We start from the raw sequence: 20,969 nt of genomic DNA, 5'->3' as shown, positions 1-20,969 counted from the left end.
TTCCCCCACCCCCCCCCCCCCCCGCAACACTCACTGTTCATCCAGAGGCAGCATCGATTGGCTTCAGTTAGCAGCAGTAGCGAAGAATCACTCGATCGGGTTCAGTTAACAGTCATCGATCGATCGCTCGGGTTCAGTAAATCGTAGCCTGCAGTGCAATCGTTTGGTTTCAGTTAGAGCCCAACGCCTCGCTCGGGTTTAGTTAGAGCCAACGCCTCGCACACACGCGCGTATGTGTACGAGAGAAACGCGCATTGCTCGGGCCCCGACCTCCCACCATAACCGGGAACTCCCCGAAATTTTCCTCGCCCTCGCTTCTACCATGGTTTTTTCCGTCATGGACGGCCCAAAGAATTTCATGCAGCTGCGTCTCCGGCCCGCCCAGGACGAAAAGCCCATTTTCTGTCATGATTTTTTGTCATAGAAGTAGGAGCCCACCACATCTATGATGATACCGGGTTTTGTCACAATTATCTTCATAGAAGTGTCATATGTACGACAGAAAAAAAATTCGTTCGGCCCAAAATGTCACGGATGTGTCTTTTTTTTGTAGTGATGCCACCGGATAGAGACATTGAGTTTTTGATTGAGCTTTTGCCAGGCACAAGACCAATATCTAAGAGACCGTATAGAATTCCTACAAAGGATTTGGAGGAGATTAAGAAGCGGATTAAGGAGTTACTCGATAAGGGATATATTCGCCCAAGTTCGTCACCTTGGGGATCGCCAGTACTTCTAGTGGAAAAGAAGGATGGATCATTAAGGATGGTTGTTGATTATCGAGGATTGAATGAGGTGACGATCAAGAATAAGTACCCACTACCGATGATCAATGATTTGTTCGACCAATTGCAAGGAGCTAAGGTATTTTCCAAGATCGATTTGCGATTAGGATACCACTAGTTGAAGATTCGATAGCAGGACATACCTAAGACAGCTTTTACCACAAGGTATGGGTTGTATGAGTATATCGTTATGTCATTTGGTCTGACTAACACACCTGCCTATTTTATGAACATGATGAACAAAGTGTTTATGGAGTTTTTGGATAAGTCCGTCGTAGTGTTCATTGATGATATTCTGGTTTACTCGAAGAATGAAGAAGAACATAAAGAACATTTGTGTTTGGTACTTGGTAAGCTCAGAGAACATCAGTTATACGCCAAGTTCAGCAAATGTGAGTTTTGGTTGAAGGAAGTTGGATTCCTCAGACATGTTATATCCAGAGAAGGAATAGCAGTAGATCCCACCAAGGTTGTCACTATGACAAATTGGGAAGCCCCAACAACAGTTGGAGAGATCCGGAGTTTTCTTGGACTCGCGGGATACTACCGGAGATTCATTGAAAATTTCTCGAAGATTGCAAAACCTAAGACGGAGTTGTTGAAGAAGGATACCAAGTTCAAATGGACTAAGGAATGTGAAGCCAGTTTCCAGGAGTTGAAGAAACATTTGGTTACCTCGCCAGTGTTGATTCTGCCAGATCAGCGCCAGGATTATGAGGTGTATTGTGACGCTTCACGTCGAGGACATGGACCAGTGCTTATGCAGGAGGGAAGAGTTGTTTCGTATGCCTCGCGACAGCTTAAGCCCCATGAGTTGAATTATGCTACACACGACTTGGAGTTAGCAGCCGTAGTGCACGCCTTAAAGATGTGGAGACATTTTCTCATTGGAAACCATTGTGAGGTGTACACGGATCACAAGATCTTGAAGTACATCTTCACGCAGAAGGAGTTGAATCTCAGGCAAAGAAGATGGTTGGAGCTCATCAAGGATTATGACATCAGATTGCATTATCACCCCAGAAAGGCTAATGTAGTAGCTGATGCGTTGAGCCGCAAGAGCCATGTCAACACACTAATGACCGGAGAGTTACCAAAGGAGTTAGCCGAGGATCTTCATGAGCTATGTTTGGAGATAGTTCCGAGAGGCTATGTAGCAGCATTGGAGGTTCAGTCTACTTTGATGGATAAAATCAGAGAAGCTCAGAAGACTGATAAAGAGATTGCTTCTATTAAAGAGAAAATGAGCAAGGGAAAAGCTAAAGGATTTCGTGAGGATGAGCACGATACCTTATGGTTCGAGGACCATGTTTATGTGCCTAATGATCCGGAGATCGGGAAGTTGATTCTACAAGAGGCCGATGATTCACGATACTCGATTCACCCAGGAAATACCAAGATGTATTTGGATTTGAAGGATACTTTCTGGTGGACCGAAATGAAGAAGGATATTGCGGAGTATGTAGCAGTTTGTGATGTATGTCAGAGAGTAAATGTAGAGCATCAGAAGCCAGCAGGATTGCTACAGCCATTGTCGATACCCGAATGGAAGTGGGATAATCTAGGCATGGACTTTATCATGGGATTACCCAGGACCCGTTCAGGCTATGAATCAATATGGGTTGTTGTCGATCGTTTGACGAAGGTAGCTCATTTCATTTCAGTGAAGACTACTTACAGCAGTGACAAGTTGGCTAAGATATACATGACCAGGATCGTATGTCTGCATGGAGTTCCGAGGAGCATTGTATCAGATAGAGGAACCCAGTTTACCTCAAAGTTCTGGAATCAGTTGCATGAAACTTTGGGTACCAGGCTAGAGTTCAGTACAGCTTTTCATCCGCAGATGGATGGAGAGACCGAGAGAGTCAATCAGATTTTGGAGGATATGCTGAGAGCTTGTGCGCTAGATTATGGATCTAGTTGGGACGACAATTTTCCATATGTAGAGTTCTCTTACAACAACAGTTATCAATCCAGTTTGAAGATGGCCCCTTTTGAAGCTTTGTACGGAAGAAGGTGCAGAACACCATTGTCATGGGATGAAGTTGGAGACCGCCAGTTGTTTGGACCAGATTTGATTAAGGAGTCTGAACAGAAGGTGAAGTTGATTCGCGATAGGCTCAAGGTAGCCCAGTCCAGGCAAAAGAGCTATGCAGATTCTAAACGCAAGGAGACGGTTTACGAAGTCGGAGACAGAATTTATCTTCGTGTATCCCCGCTTCGAGGAGTTAAGCGCTTTGGAGTTAAGGGAAAGTTAGTACCACGTTTTGTGGGACCATACAAAGTTTTGGAGCGTATGGGAGAAGTTGCTTACAAATTAGAATTGCCCGAAGGATTGTCAGGAGTTCACGACGTGTTCCACGTTTCCCAGTTGAAGAAGTGCCACGTAGAGATGGCTGATATACCGTTGAGAGATACAGTGTCGTTGGAAGCAATTCAGTTGGAAGGTGATTTTACCTATGAGGAGAAACCAGTTAATATTCTCGATTATGCCAGCCGAGTAACCCGCAGCAAAGTTATCAAGTTTTGTAAAGTTTAGTGGAGCCACCACACCGAGGATGAAGCCACCTGGGAGCGAGAGGAAGATTTGCTGAAGGACCACCCTCACCTATTTTCTAGCCAACCCGAATCTCGAGGGCGAGATTCATCTTAAGGGGGGGTAGGTTTGTAACATCCCAAATTTTCAACTTGGAATGTTATACACTAGATCATCATTGCATATCATATTTTATTGCTTTTGGCCTGATCCAGAAATTCTACGCAACTCAAGGACACACACAGAGAGTTGGGGATTTCGTTATTTTCATATTTGAGTTTTCTCAAATTTTGAAAATAGGATCATTTGATTTTATTTATTTTATCTTCAATTATTTCAATTATAAAAATGAGTGAGAGGGAATAAAATGACTTTCCCAAAATAAAGAAATATTGAGGATTTAATAAAAAATCAAATAAGATTTTATTTTGGAGTTTTTTCCGTTGTTTTATTTGAATTTAGGAAAAAATGCGCATTTTTCAAAATTGCATTTAGGCCCCAAATAAATGTTCACCTTGTCCGGCTTGATTTTAGAAGTCGGAGAAAATTTATTTCGGGATTTTTGGAGTTCGTTTAGTATTTCTTTTATTTGTTTTTCTGCGTGTAATGTTTTTTTAAACGCGAACCGACCTCGGGCCGTATTCGGCCAGGACTCCCCTGGCCTGCCCCCTTTATATAGTGCCCGAGCCCACTCCAGCCCATCCCAAACCCTAGCCCCGCCGCCGCCCTAGCCAGCCGCCGCCGGGAGGTTAGACCCCGTAGCCGCCGCGGTTTTCGAGAGAAAACCGTCGGTTTATTTTTTTAGATCGTTTTTTGGTTTAGTTAATTCAAGCGGACCGTGGACGTCTGCGTTCCGTACGTTCGTTTTAACGAACGGTTTTTCGTCTTTAGCCGCAGACAGCGAACGTTCGTTCGTTAGCCTGTTCGTCCATTTTTTCTTTTTCTCGGATTTTCCGCGATTATTTTCAATCACGATTTCTGATCCGATTTTCGTTTTAGTATAACTTTTCGCTCGTTTATCGGAATCAGGCGATTCAAGCGCCTAGAGTTTCGTCTCGAAACCCTCTTTCCGTTTAACCAACTCAAACAAGTTTTTCTGCTTAAAATTTTACTTAGATCCAGATTAGTAAACGAAGCTTGTTTCTTTCGCCGTTTGACTTTCGTTGCTTCGTTTGATTTGTTTCTTTTTGCAAACCGGAGTTCTTAAGTTGAACTTTCTGGTTAGTTCTTATTTGAGTTTTACCTGTGCATTAGATGAGTGCTTATTGTATGCTTGTTTGTTTGCGATAGAGTACCCGGAGTGCGCCGCTTGCTACTTCGAATCTCTAGGTTTCACGGATCATCAGCAAGGCAAGTAACACTTTGATCATACTCTTACTACCCAGTTTTATTGCATTAGATCAATCCCCAAACATTGCATGATTAGGATCTAATTAAATTGTGGGTTTTGGGAAGTAGATGAGGTAGTACCTATTACCTGTTTTATTATCAAACCCTTGGGAGTTACTTCTACGTTTGCTTATATTGCCATGCTATGCTAGTAGACGTGGATTGGGTGAGTGTATCCATGACAGATGTGAGATTGTTAATTAATGGTTTATTAAGGTGGCAACTTTAATACACATCTGGGTGGATTGAGGCACCTGGGTATTCCAGCGATTGCCTGTTTTTCTTTATGGACCGCCACCCAGGCTCAAAGGGATCATGAGATTATTCATACTAGAAACTTCCGTGTGCAGCCACAAGCTACTATGGGCTCTAGCATAGTTGATTAAGTTGTGCGAACTCTTACAGTGGTAGACTAGCAGATGTAGGGGAAAGTAGGTGTAACGGTCTACCCGATCGTAAGGTGCTAGCGCTTCTGAAAGACTATGTCTCGGTCATCCGTTTCTCAAACACCATGGTAGTGCGAGAATCCCAACGGAGGAGATCGAGTCTTGTGGGGAAAAGTGCGCAAACCTCTGCAGAGTGTATAAACTAATCATGGTTAGCCGTGTCCCCGGTTATGGACAGTCTTGAGTATCTAGTACTTGGATTATCATGTGAATCTCATCATGTTACTTTAATTAATTTTGTTGGGTTTTAATGATGATGCTTAATTGGGATTGAGAGGGTGTCTACACTCTCAATGTTTAACAACCACCATGATAGTTAAATAAAATTTATTCCTTTGCAGTAGGGAAAAATTGGCTTTACGCAAAACTGTAACCATAGAGCTTTCCACCAGCCATATATGCATGTAGTATAGCCTATTTCTGTTCATTACTCTCTATGTGTTACATTGCCAGCATATTCCATGTGCTGACCCGTTTTCGGGCTGCAACGTTCATGTTGCAGACTTTTCAGACGACGAGTAAGGTGCCTTAGGTCGTGGTTCTATACTCAGTGATGCCGTTGGAGTTGATGGACTCGCTTATCTTCCAAGCCTTCCGCTGTTATCGTTATTAGATGGCCTTAAGCCATATTATTTGTAATAAGTTGATGTAATAAGTGTGTGATTGCTACTCTGTTATAAATCCTTCAAGTACTGTGCGTGTCAGCATTACTGATCCAGGGATGACACTGATGCACAGAGATCAGACTGTTTGAGGTCTGGCCGCTACAATGGAGCAATCAAAAATTATAGATACGTTGGAGACGTATCACTGGAGCTTGCTCACTTTGTTAGCACCTTTAGGATCGACAAAACCTTCTGGTTGCATCATATACAACTCTTCTTTAAGAAATACACTAAGGAATGCAGTTTTGACATTCATTTGCCAGATTTCATAAAATTCTGCAACTGCTAACATGATTCAGACAGACTTTATGCATCGATACGAGTGAGAAAATCTCATCGTAGTCAACACCTTGAACTTGTCAAAAACATTTTTGCGACAATTCAAGCTTTGTAGATAGTAATACTACTATCAGTGTTCGTCTTCCTCTTGAAGATCCATTTATTCTTAATGACTCACCGATCATCGGGCAAGTCAATCAAAGTCTATACTTTGTTCTCATACATGGATCCCATCTCAGTTTTCATGGCCTCAAGCCATTTTGCGGAATCTGGGCTCATCATCGCTTCCTCATAGTTCGTAGGTTCGTCATGGTCTAGTAACATGACTTCCAGAATAGGATTACTATACCACTTTGGTGCGGACCGTACTCTGGTTAACCTACGAGGTTCTGTAGTAACTTGATCTGAAGTTTCATGATCATCATCATTAGCTTCCTCACTACTTGGTGTAGGAATCACTGGGACTGATTTCTGTGATGAACTAATTTCCAATTCGGGAGAAGGTACAATTACCTCTGCCATTTCTCTTTCCTCCCTTGACTTCTTTGTCATACCATCAACACTTGATGTTTTTCTCGATTTCTACCTTCGTCAATTTCCGCATTACGAAGAGCTTGGGAATTGTTTCCGTTATCCCTTGCATATCATAGTTCATCACGAAGTTCTACTAACTTGGTGATGGTGACTAGAGAATTCTGTCAATCACTATCTTATCTGGAAGATTAACTCCCACTTGATTCAAGCGATTGTAGTACTCAGACAATCTGAGCACATGCTCACTAGTTGAGTGATTCTCCTCCATCTTTTAGCTATAGAACTTGTTGGAGACTTCATATCTCTCAACTCGGGTATTTGCTTGAAATATTAACTTCAACTCCTGGAACATCTCATATGCTCCATGACGTTCAAAACGTCTTTGAAGTCCCGATTCTAAGCCATTAAGCATGGTGCACTAAACTATCAAGTAGTCATCATATTGAGCTAGCCAAACGTTCATAACATCTGCATCTGCTCCTGCAATAGGTCCGTCACCTAGCGGTGCATCAAGGACATAATTCTTCTATGCAGCAATGAGGATAAACCTCAGATCACGGATCCAATCCGCATCATTGCTACTAACATCTTTCAACACAATTTTCTCTAGGAACAAATCAAAATAAACACAGGGAAGCAACAACGTGAGCTATTGATCTACAACATAATTTGCAAAATACTACCAGGACTAAGTTCATGATAAATTTAAGTTCAATTTAATCATATTACTTAAGAACTCCCACTTAGATAGACATCCCTCTAATCCTCTAAGTGATCACGTGATCCAAATCAACTAAACCATGTCCAATCATCACGTGAGATGGAGTAGTTTCATTGGTGAACATCACTATGTTGATCATATCTACTATATGATTCACACTCGACCTTTCGGTCTCCGTGTTCCGAGGCCATATCTGTATATGCTTGGCTCGTCAAGTATAACCTGAGTATTCTGCGTGTGCAACTGTTTTGCACCCGTTGTATTTGAACGTAGAGCCTATCACACCCGATCATCACGTGGTGTCTCAGCACGAAGAACTTTCGCAACGGTGCATACTCAGGGAGAACACTTCTTGATAATTAGTGAGAGATCATCTTAAAATGCTACCATCAATCAAAGCAAGATAAGGTGCATAAAAGATAAACATCACATGCAATCAATATAAGTGATATGATATGACCATCATCATCTTGTGCTTGTGATCTCCATCTTCGAAGCACCATCGTGATCACCATCGTCACCGGCGCGACACCTTGATCACCATCGTAGCATCGTTGTCTTCTCGCCAATCTTATGCTTCCACGACTATCGCTACCGCTTAGTGATAAAGTAAAGCATTACAGCGTGATTGCATTGCATACAATAAAGCGACAACCATATGGCTCCTGCCAGTTGCCGATAACTCGGTTACAAAACATGATCATCTCATACAATAAAATTTAGCATCATGTCTTGACCATATCACATCACAACATGCCCTGCAAAAACAAGTTAGACGTCCTCTACTTTGTTGTTGCAAGTTTTACGTGGCTACTACGGGCTTAAGCAAGGACCAATCTTACCTACGCATCAAAACCACAACGATAGTTTGTCAAGTTGGTGCTGTTTTAACCTTCGCAAGGACCGGGAGTAGCCACACTCGGTTCAACTAAAGTTGGAGAAACTGTCACCCGCAAGCCACCTATGTGCAAAGCACGTCGGGAGAACCGGTCTCGCGTAAGCGTACGCGTAATGTCGGTCCGGGCCGCTTCGTCCAACAATACCGCCGAACCAAAGTATGACATGCTGGTAAGTAGTATGACTTATATCACCCACAACTCACTTGTGTTCTATTCGTGCATATAACATCAACACATAAACCCTAGGCTCGGATGCCACTGTTGGGGAACGTAGTAATTTCAAAAAAATTCCTACGCACACGCAAGATCATGGTGATGCATAGCAACGAGAGGGGAGAGTGTGATCTACGTACCCTTGTAGACCGACAGCGGAAGCGTTAGCACAACACGGTTGATGTAGTCGTACGTCTTCACGGCCCGACCGATCAAGAACCGAAACTACGGCACCTCCGAGTTCTAGCACACGTCAGCTCGATGACGATCCCCGGACACCGATCTAGCAAAGTGTCGGGGAAGAGTTCCGTCAGCACGACGGCGTGGTGACGATCTTGATGTACTACCGTCGCAGGGCTTCGCCTAAGCACCGCTACAATATTATCGAGGATTATGGTGGAAGGGGGCACCGCACACGGCTAAGAATATGATCACGTGGATCAACTTGTGTCTAGAGGTGCCCCCTGCCCCCGTATATAAAGGAGCAAGGGAGGAGGAGGCCGGCCCTAGGAGGGGGCGCGCCAAGTGTGGAGTCCTACTAGGACTCCCTAGTCCTAGTAGGATTCCACCTCCCATATGGAATAGGAAAAGAGGAAGGGAAAAGGAGAAGGAAGGAAGGGGGCGCCCCCCTTCCCTAGTCCAATTCGGACCAGACCAAGGGGAGGGGTGCGGCCACCCTTGAGGCCCTTTTTCTTCTTTCCCGTATGGCCCAATAAGGCCCAATACGTATTCCCGTAACTCTCCGGTACTCCGAAAAATACCCGAATCACTCGGAACCTTTCCGATGTCCGAATATAGTCGTCCAATATATCGATCTTTATGTCTCGACCATTTCGAGACTCCTCGTCATGTCCCCGATCTCATCCGGGACTCCGAACTCCTTCGATACATCAAAACTCATAAACTCATAATATAACTGTCATCGAAACCTTAAGCGTGCGGACCCTACGGGTTCGAGAACAATGTAGACATGACCGAGACACATCTCCAGTCAATAACCAATAGCGGAACCTGGATGCTCATATTGGCTCCCACATATTCTACGAAGATCTTTATCGGTCAGACCGCATAACAACATACGTTGTTCCCTTTGTCATTGGTATGTTACTTGCCCGAGATTCGATCGTCGGTATCTAATACCTAGTTCAATCTCGTTACCGGCAAGTCTCTTTACTCGTTCCTGTAATACATCATCTCACAACTAACTCATTAGTTGCAATGCTTGCAAGGCTTATGTGATGTGCATTACCGAGAGGGCCCAGAGATACCTCTCCGACAATCGGAGTGACAAATCCTAATCTCGAAATACGCCAACCCAACATGTACCTTTGGAGACACCTGTAGAGTCACCTTTATAATCACCCAGTTACGTTGTGACGTTTGGTAGCACACAAAGTGTTCCTCCGGCAAACGGGAGTTGCATAATCTCATAGTCATATGGAACATGTATAAGTCATGAAGAAAGCAATAGCAACATACTAAACGATCGGGTGCTAAGCTAATGGAATGGGTCATGTCAATCACATCATTCTCCTAATGATGTGATCCCGTTAATCAAATAACAACTCTTTTGTTCATGGTTAGGAAACATAACCATCTTCGATTAACGAGCTAGTCAAGTAGAGGCATACTAGTGACACTCTGTTTGTCTATGTATTCACACATGTATTATGTTTCCGGTTAATACAATTCTAGCATGAATAATAAACATTTATCATGATATAAGGAAATAAATAATAACTTTATTATTGCCTCTAGGGCATATTTCCTTCAACGAGGATGATGATGATGAGGAGGAAAGCGACTCTCCCTCTGATGGGGGGAGGAAGAAGAGGGCGTCCTCCACAATTCTGGAGGCGGAGGCGCCCAAGAAGGGGAAAGGTCCACTCGTGGGCAGCTTCGCATGGGACGTTGTGAACAGTCCGGAGCAACGCCCCCGCACTAAGCCTCGGGCTGCATCGTAAGTGCTAAAACTCACATCTGCCCATAAATCAAGTCTTTCCTCCTTATTGTATTGACATGATATGTTATTACAGTCCGGCCCACATCAGCTGCCAGCGATCCTCGTCCGGAGGTTCGTTGGATTCCAAGGCGATGACCAGCGAGTCACCGCTAGCCGCTCACTCTCCCAAGGCCAAGGACGATGCGGAGGTGTTGTCTTGAAGGACTTTCCCAGGCCGGGGAGAGGCCCAGGAGGCCCCAGAAGGCGATGCCTCCGTCGCCGGACACCAGGGGGAGCCGATCTCCATGGAGAGTGGTGGTGAGGAGGGCCGTATTTAGTTCGGCCCTCAGCCGGACCCAATTCAGGAGACCAATATGGCTCCAGAATTCGGCACACAACCTCCTTCGAAATAAAGGGGTATGCCTATCCCGCCGGTGACCCCTGTCCAACCAGGGGCACCGGATAATCTGCTGGAAGCGCTGCGAGGCGCTTCCATTGTGGATGAGCACCGTGCTCTTATGAGCGTGGTAATTGAAAAGGTTTAGTCCACCAAGAGCGGACTACCTGAAGCCTATAGCAGCCCGCTGACAGGTTTTGAGGTAAGCGACGGAAAAAGAGAGAATCCCAATATAGACAGTAGCCCCTAAGACACTGTCCGGTGTTCGAAAAGAAAAACTGGAGATAGGATCAATCCTTTATTGTAGGAAACTAACTAAATTGTATGAAATGAATACACAGGCGTCGCTGTTGGCCGCAGCCGCACATACTGCCTAGGTCTCTGAACTGAAGCGGAGACTGGAGCAGGCCGAGGAGGTGCTCGGCCAGGTGAGGAGGCAGCTCCAAGAAAAACAAGGTATGTAATAACCTATTATATGTTCGAAAAAAGAAAAAAAATGATATGCATTTGACCAAAGTGTCATGATATGTACAGAAGCAATGACCGAGGTCGAGGCCCTGAGAAAGGCCCTAGCCGAAGCCGAGGGGAAGGCTGTCCAGGAGTAGGCCGCTCGTAAGAAGCTCAAGGCCCAGGTCAATGAAGTCCAACAGGAGCTTCAGGACGCGGTGAGGAAGTGTGAGACCTTGGAGCATAATGCGTCGGCTCAAGAGGCCGAACTCGCCAAGCCTCGTCAGAGTGCGGAGACGGCCCGGATTGAAGCCCAGGGCGCCCTCTAGGAGATCCAGGAGTTCAGGAAGATCGCAGAAGGTAAGGCATTCAATATGCAAAGCAAGAGTGTGCAGAGGAAATTTGTTTTACTAACCCCGATTCGGAGTTCTCCAGGGGCCTTTGCTGATCTGCCACGCAGTGTGACCGACACCGCGAAGTACTTCCAGGCCGAAGAAGGGAGATCCACGGAAAAGCTATTCTGGTCGCAATATCTTGCGCCAGAACATCCGGTGCCCTTCAGCGATCAGCTAAAACAGCTGCTCGAGCTGCATAGGGTGGCCGAACTGGCCATGAAGGATTTAGTAGTCCGGCTGTGGCCAGCCGAAGTTATACACAGCATCTATTTCGACCTCGTGAAGAAGCTGGTGGATGCCTATCCTCGGCTGAACATCATCAAGCGGTCCGTCTGCATCGAGGGCGCGCGTCTGGCCTTCTCCTATTGCAAGGTCTGGTGGGCGAAGCTGGACGCTGTCAAGTTAGCGACCGAGGGGCCGCCGGAGGGCAAGGAGCACTGATGGCCCACAAGTATAGGGGATCTATCGTAGTCCTTTCAATAAGTAAGAGTGTCAAACCCAACAAGGAGCAGAAGGAAATGATAAGCGGTTTCCAGCAAGGTATTCTCTGCAAGTACTGAAATAAGTGGTAACAGATGTTGGGTAACGTAGTAATTTCAAAAATTTTCCTACGCACACGCAAGATCATGGTGATGCATAGCAACGAGAGGGGAGAGTGTGATCTACGTACCCTTGTAGATCGACAACGGAAGCGTTTAGCACAACGTGGTTGATGTAGTCGTACGTCTTCACGGCCCGACCGATCAAGCACCGAAACTACGGCACCTCTGAGTTCTAGCACACGTTCAGCTCGATGACGATCCCCGGACTCCGATCCAGCAAAGTGTCGGGGAAGAGTTTCGTCAGCACGACGGCGTGGTGACGATCTTGATGTACTACCGTCGCAGGGCTTCGCCTAAGCACCACTACAATATTATCGAGGACTATGGTGGAAGGGGGCACCGCACACGGCTAAGAATATGATCACGTGGATCAACTTGTGTGTCTAGGGGTGCCCTCTGCCTCCGTATATAAAGGATCAAAGGGGGGGGGGGTGCGGCCGGCCAGGAGAGGGCGTGCCAGGAGGAGTCCTACTCCCTCCGGGAGTAGGATTCCCCCCTTTCCTAGTTGGAATAGGATTCGGGAGGGGGGAAAGAGGAGAGAGAGAAGGAAGGGGGCGCCCCCCCCTCTCCTTGTCCTATTCGGACTAGGGGGGGAGGGGCGTGCGGCCCAGCTCTGGCCACCTCTCCTCTCTTCCACTAAGGCCCACCAAGGCCCATATACCTCCCGGGGGGTTCCGGTAACCTCCCGGTACTCCGGTAAAATCCTGATTTCACCCGGAACACTTCCGATATCCAAATATAGGCTTCCAATATATCAATCTTTATGTCTCGACCATTTCGAGACTCCTCGTCATGTCCTCGATCCCATCCGGGACTCCGAACTCCTTCGGTACATCAAAACTCATAATATAACTGTCATCGAAACCTTAAGCGTGCGGACCCTACGGGTTCGAGAACAATGTAGACATGACCGAGACACGTCTCCGGTCAATAACCAATAGCGGAACCTGGATGCTCATATTGGCTCCTACATATTCTACGAAGATCTTTATCGGTCAACCGCATAACAACATACGTTGTTCCCTTTGTCATCGGTATGTTACTTGCCCGAGATTCGATCGTCGGTATCTCAATACCTAGTTCAATCTCGTTACCGGCAAGTCTCTTTACTCGTTCCGTAATACATCATCTCACAACTAACTCATTAGTTGCAATGCTTGCAAGGCTTATGTGATGTGCATTACCGAGAGGGCCCAGAGATACCATCTCCGACAATCGGAGTGACAATCCTAATCTCGAAATATGCCAACCCAACATGTACCTTTGGAGACACCTGTAGAGCACCTTTATAATCACCCAGTTACGTTGTGACATTTGGTAGCACACAAAGTGTTCCTCCGGTAAACGGGAGTTGCATAATCTCATAGTCATAGGAACATATATAAGTCATGAAGAAAGCAATAGCAACATACTAAACGATCGGGGTGCTAAGCTAATGGAATGGGTCATGTCAATCAGATCATTCACCCAATGATGTGATCCCGTTAATCAAATAACAACTCTTTGTCCATGGTTAGGAAACATAACCATCTTTGATTAACGAGCTAGTCTAGTAGAGGCATACTAGTGACACTCTGTTTGTCTATGTATTCACATATGTATTATCTTTCCGGTTAATACAATTCTAGCATGAATAATAAACATTTATCATGATATAAGGAAATAAATAATAACTTTATTATTGCCTCTAGGGCATATTTCCTTCAGTCTCCCACTTGCACTAGAGTCAATAATCTAGGTTATACAGTAATGATTCTAACACCCATGGAGCCTTGGTGCTGATCATGTTTTGCTCGTGGAAGAGGCTTAGTCAACGGGTCTGCTACATTCAGATCCGTTTGTATCTTGCAAATCTCTATGTCTCCCACCTGGACTAGATCCCGGATGGAATTGAAGCATCTCTTAATGTGCTTGGTTCTCTTGTGAAATCTGGATTCCTTTGCCAAGGCAATTGCACCAGTATTGTCACAAAAGATTTTCATTGGACCCGATGCACTAGGTATGACACCTAGATCGGATATGAACTCCTTCATCCAGACTCCTTCATTTGCTGCTTCCGAAGCAGCTATGTATTCTGCTTGACACGTAGATCCTGCCATGACGCTTTGTTTAGAACTGCACCAATTGACAGCTCCATCGTTTAATGTAAATACGTATCCAGTTTGCGATTTAGAATCGTCCGGATCAATGTCAAATCTCGCATCGACGTAACCATTTACGATTAGCTCTTTGTCACCTCCATAAACGAGAAACATATCCTTAGTCCTTTTCAGGTATTTCAGGATGTTCTTGACCGCTGTCCAGTGATCCACTCCTGGATTACTTTGGAACCTCCCTGCTAGACTTATAGCAAGGCACACATCAGGTCTGGTACACATCATTGCATACATGATAGAGCCTATGGCTGAAGCATAGGGAACATCTTTCATTTTCTCTCTACCTTCTGCAGTGGTCGGGCATTGAGTCTGACTCAACTTCATACCTTGTAACACAGGCAAGAACCCTTTCTTTGCTTGATCCATTTTGAACTTCTTCAAAACTTTGTCAAGGTATGTGCTTTGTGAAAGTCCAATTAAGCGTCTTGATCTATCTCTATAGATCTTAATGCCTAATATGTAAGCAGCTTCACCGAGGTCTTTCATTGAAAAACTCTTATTCAAGTATCCCTTTATGCTATCCAGAAATTCTATATCATTTCCAATTAGTAATATGTCATCCACATATAATATCAGAAATGCTACAGAGCTCCCACTCACTTTCTTGTAAATACAGGCTTCTCCAAAAGTCTGTATAAAACCAAATGCTTTGATCACACTATCAAAGCGTTTATTCCAACTCCGAGAGGCTTGCACCAGTCCATAAATAGATCGCTAGAGTTTGCACACTTTGTTAGCTCCCTTTGGATCGACAAAACCTTCTGGTTGCATCATATACAACTCTTCTTCCAGAAATCCATTCAGGAATGTAGTTTTGACATCCATCTGCCAAATTTCATAATCATAAAATGCGGCAATTGCTAACATGTTTCGGACAGACTTAAGCATCGCTACGGGTGAGAAGGTCTCATCATAGTCAATCCCTTGAACTTGCCGAAAACCTTTTGCGACAAGTCGAGCTTTGTAGACAGTAATATTACCGTCAGCGTCCGTCTTCTTCTTGAAGATCCATTTATTCTCAATTGCTTGCCGATCGTTGGGCAAGTCAACCAAAGTCCATACTTTGTTCTCATACATGGATCCCATCTCAGATTTCATGGCTTCAAGCCATTTTGCGGAATCTGGGCTCACCATCGCTTCTTCATAGTTCGTAGGTTCATCATGATCTAGTAGCATGACTTCCAGAACAGGATTACCGTACCACTCTGGCGCGGATCTCACTCTGGTTGATCTACGAGGTTCAGTAGTATCTTGTTCTGAAGTTTCATGATCATTATCATTAGCTTCCTCACTAATTGGTGTAGGTGTCACAGAAACAGATTTCTGTGATGTACTACTTTCCAATAAGGGAGTAGGTACAGTTACCTCGTCAAGTTCTACTTTCCTCCCACTCACTTCTTTTGAGAGAAACTCCTTCTCCAGAAAGTTTCCGAATTTAGCAACAAAAGTCTTGCCTTCGGATCTGTGATAGAAGGTGTATCCAATAGTTTCCTTTGGATATCCTATGAAGACACATTTTTCCGATTTGGGTTCGAGCTTATCAGGTTGAAGCTTTTTCACATAAGCATCGCAGCCCCAAACTTTCAGAAACGACAACTTTGGTTTCTTGCCAAACCATAGTTCATAAGGCGTCGTCTCAACGGATTTTGATGGTGTCCTATTTAACGTGAATGCGGCCGTCTCTAGAGTGTATCCCCAAAACAATAGCGGTAAATCAGTAAGAGACATCATAGATCATACCATATATAGTAAAGTACGATTACGACGTTCGGACACACCATTACGCTGTGGTGTTCCGGGTGGCGTGAGTTGCGAAACTATTCCACATTGTTTCAAATGTACACCAAACTCGTATCTCAAATATTCTCCTCCACGATCAGATCGTAGGAATTTTATTTTCTTGTTACGATGATTTTCAACTTCACTCTGAAATTCTTTGAACTTTTCAAATGTTTCAGACTTGTGTTTCATTAAGTAGATATACCCATATCTACTTAAGTCATCTGTGAAGGTGAGAAAATAACGATATCTGCCACGAACCTCAACATTCATCGGACCACATACATCTGTATGTATGATTTCTAACAAATCTGTTGCTCTCTCCATAGTACCGGAGAACGGTTTTTTTGTCATATTACCCATAAGGCACGGTTCGCAAGTACCAAGTGATTCATAATCAAGTGGTTCCAAAAGCCCACCAGTATGGAGTTTCTTCATGCGCTTTATACCGATATGACCTAAACGGCAGTGCCACAAATAAGTTGCACTATCATTATCAACTCTGCATCTTTTGGTTTCAACAATATGAATATGTGTGTCACTACTATCGAGATTTAATAAGAATAGACCACTCTTTAAGTGTGCATGACCATAAAAGATATTACTCATGTAAATAGACCAACCATTATTCTCTGATTTAAATGAATAACCGTCTCGCATCAAACAAGATCCAGATATAATGTTCATGCTTAACGCTGGCACCAAATAACAATTATTTAGGTCTAATATTAATCCTGAAGGTAGATGTAGAGGTAGCGTGCCGACTGCGATCACATCGACTTTGGAACCATTTCCCACGCGCATCGTCACCTCGTCCTTAGCCAATCTTCACTTAATCCGTAGTCCCTGTTTCGAGTTGCAAATATTAGCAACAGAACCAGTATCAAATACCCAGGTGCTACTGCGAGCATTAGTAAGGTACACATCAATAACATGTATATCACATATACCTTTGTTCACCTTGCCATCCTTCTTATCCGCCAAATACTTGAGGCAGTTCCGCTTCCAGTGACCAGTCTGCTTGAAGTAGAAGCACTCAGTTTCAGGCTTAGGTCCAGGTTTGGGTTTCTTCTCTTGAGCAGCAACTTGCTTGCTGTTCTTTTTGAAGTTCCCCTTCTTCTTCCCTTTGCCCTTTTTCTTGAAACTAGTGGTCTTGTTGACCATCAACACTTGATGCTCCTTCTTGATTTCTACCTCCGCAGCTTTCAGCATCGCGAAGAGCTCGGGAATAGTCTTATTCATCCCTTGCATATTATAGTTCATCACGAAGCTCTTGTAGCTTGGTGGTAGTGATTGGAGAATTCTGTCAATGACGCAATCATCTGGAAGATTAACTCCCAATTGAATCAAGTGATTATTATACCCAGACATTTTGAGTATATGCTCACTGACAGAACTGTTCTCCTCCATCTTGCAGCTATAGAACTTATTGGAGACTTCATATCTCTCAATCCGGGCATTTGCTTGAAATATTAACTTCAACTCCTGGAACATCTCATATGCTCCATGACGTTCAAAACGTCGTTGAAGTCCCGATTCTAAGCCATAAAGCATGGCACACTGAACTATCGAGTAGTCATCAGCTTTGCTCTGCCAGACATTCATAACATCTGGTGTTGCTCCAGCAGCAGGCCTGGCACCCAGTGGTGCTTCCAGGACGTAATTCTTCTGTGCAGCAATGAGGATAATCCTCAAGTTACGGACCCAGTCCGTGTAATTGCTACCATGATCTTTCAACTTTGCTTTCTCAAGGAACGCATTAAAATTCAACGGAACAACAGCATGGGCCATCTATCTACAATCAAACATGAATAAGCAAGATACTATCAGGCACTAAGTTCATGATAAATTTAGGTTCAATTAATCATATTACTTAAAGAACTCCCACTTAGATAGACATCCCTCTAATCCTCTAAGTGATTACGTGATCCAAATCAACTAAACCATGTCCTATCATCACGTGAGATGGAGTAGCTTCATTGGTGAACATCACTATGTTGATCATATCTACTATATGATTCACGCTCGACCTTTCGGTCTCCGTGTTCCGAGGCCATATCTGTATATGCTTGGCTCGTCAAGTATAACCTGATTATTCCGCGTGTGCAACTGTTTTGCACCCGTTGTATTTGAACGTAGAGCCTATCACACCCGATCATCACGTGGTGTCTCAGCACGAAGAACTTTCGCAATGGTGCATACTCAGGGAGAACACTTCTTGATAATTAGTGAGAGATCATCTTATAATGCTACCGTCAATCAAAGCAAGATAAGATGCATAAAAGATAAACATCACATGCAATCAATATAAGTGATATGATATGGCCATCATCATCTTGTGCTTGTGATCTCCATCTTCGAAGCACCGTCATGATCACCATCGTCACCGGCGCAACACCTTGATCTCCATCGTAGCATCGTTGTCGTCTCGCCATTCTTATGCTTCCACGACTATCGCTACCGCTTAGTGATAAAGTAAAGCATTACAGCGTGATTGCATTGCATACAATAAAGCGACAACCATATGGCTCCTGCCAGTTGCCGATAACTCGGTTACAAAACATGATCATCTCATACAATAAAATTTAGCATCATGTCTTGACCATATCACATCACAACATGCCCTGCAAAGAAAAGTTAGACGTCCTCTACTTTGTTGTTGCAAGTTTTACGTGGCTGCTACGGGCTTAAGCAAGAACCAATTTTACCTACGCATCAAAACCACAACGATAGTTTGTCAAGTTGGTGCTGTTTTAACCTTCGCAAGGACCGGGCGTAGCCACACTCGGTTCAACTAAAGTTGGAGAAACTGTCACCCGCTAGCCACCTTTGTGCAAAGCACGTCGGGAGAACCGGTCTCGCGTAAGCGTACGCATAATGTCGGTCCGGGCCGCTTCGTCCAACAATACCGCCGAACCAAAGTATGACATGCTGGTAAGAAGTATGACTTATATCGCCCACAACTCACTTGTGTTCTACTCGTGCAAATAATATCAACACATAAAACCTAGGCTCGGATGCCACTGTTGGGTAACGTAGTAATTTCAAAAATTTTCCTACGCACACGCAAGATCATGGTGATGCATAGCAACGAGAGGGGAGAGTGTGATCTACGTACCCTTGTAGATCGACAACGGAAGCGTTTAGCACAACGTGGTTGATGTAGTCGTACGTCTTCATGGCCCGACCGATCAAGCACCGAAACTACGACACCTCCGAGTTCTAGCACACGTTCAGCTCGATGACGATCCCCGGACTCCGATCCAGCAAAGTGTCGGGGAAGATTTCTGTCAGCACGACGGCATGGTGACGATCTTGATGTACTACCGTCGCAGGGCTTCGCCTAAGCACCGCTACAATATTATCGAGGACTATGGTGGAAGGGGGCACCGCACACGGTTAAGAATATGATCACGTGGATCAACTTGTGTGTCTAGGGGTGCCCTCTGCCTCCGTATATAAAGGATCAAAGGGGGGTGCGGCCGGCCAGGAGAGGGCGTGCCAGGAGGAGTCCTACTCCCCCCGGGAGTAGGATTCCCCCCTTTCCTAGTTGGAATAGGATTCGGGAGGGGTGAAAGAGGAGAGAGAGAAGGAAGGGGGGGGGGGGCGCCGCCCCCCTCTCCTTGTCCTATTCGGACTAGGGGGGGGGGAGGGGCACGCGGCCCAGCCCTGGCCACCTCTCCTCTCTTCCACTAAGGCCCACTAAGGCCCATATACCTCCTGGGTGGTTCCGGTAACCTCCCGGTACTCCGGTAAAATCCCGATTTCACCCAGAGCACTTCCGATATCCAAATATAGGCTTCCAATATATCAATCTTTATGTCTCGACCATTTCGAGACTCCTCGTCATGTCCCCGATCCCATCCGGGACTCCGAACTCCTTAGGTACATCAAAACTCATAAACTCATAATATAACTGTCATCGAAACCTTAAGCGTGCGGACCCTACGGGTTCGAGAACAATGTAGACATGACCGAGACACGTCTCCGGTCAATAACCAATAGCGGAACCTGGATGCTCATATTGGCTCCTACATATTCTACGAAGATCTTTATCGGTCAGACCGCATAACAACATACGTTGTTCCCTTTGTCATCGGTATGTTACTTGCCCGAGATTCGATCGTCGGTATCTTAATACCTAGTTCAATCTCGTTACCGGCAAGTCTCTTTACTCGTTCCGTAATACATCATCTCACAACTAACTCATTAGTTGCAATGCTTGCAAGGCTTATGTGATGTGTATTACCGAGAGGGCCCAGAGATACCTCTCCGACAATCGGGGTGACAAATCCTAATCTCGAAATACGCCAACCCATTATGTACCTTTGGAGACACCTTTAGAGCACCTTTATAATCACCCAGTTACGTTGTGACGTTTGGTAGCACACAAAGTGTTTCTCCGGTAAACGGGAGTTGCATAATCTCATAGTCATAGGAACATGTATAAGTCATGAAGAAAGCAATAGCAACATACTAAACGATCGGGTGCTAAGCTGATGGAATGGGTCATGTCAATCAGATCATTCACCTAATGATGTGATCCCGTTAATCAAATAACAACTCTTTGTCCATGGTTAGGAAACATAACCATCTTTGATTAATGAGCTAGTCTAGTAGAGGCATACTAGTGACACTCTGTTTGTCTATGTATTCACACATGTATTATGTTTCCGGTTAATACAATTCTAGCATGAATAATAAACATTTATCATGATATAAGGAAATAAATAATAACTTTATTATTGCCTCTAGGGCATATTTCCTTCAACAGATAGTTT

This window comes from Triticum urartu, chromosome 5 (genome assembly GCF_003073215.2).
Source record: "Triticum urartu cultivar G1812 chromosome 5, Tu2.1, whole genome shotgun sequence".
NCBI classification, from domain to species: domain Eukaryota; kingdom Viridiplantae; phylum Streptophyta; class Magnoliopsida; order Poales; family Poaceae; genus Triticum; species Triticum urartu.
Note: the sequence above shows the minus strand (reverse complement) of the source record.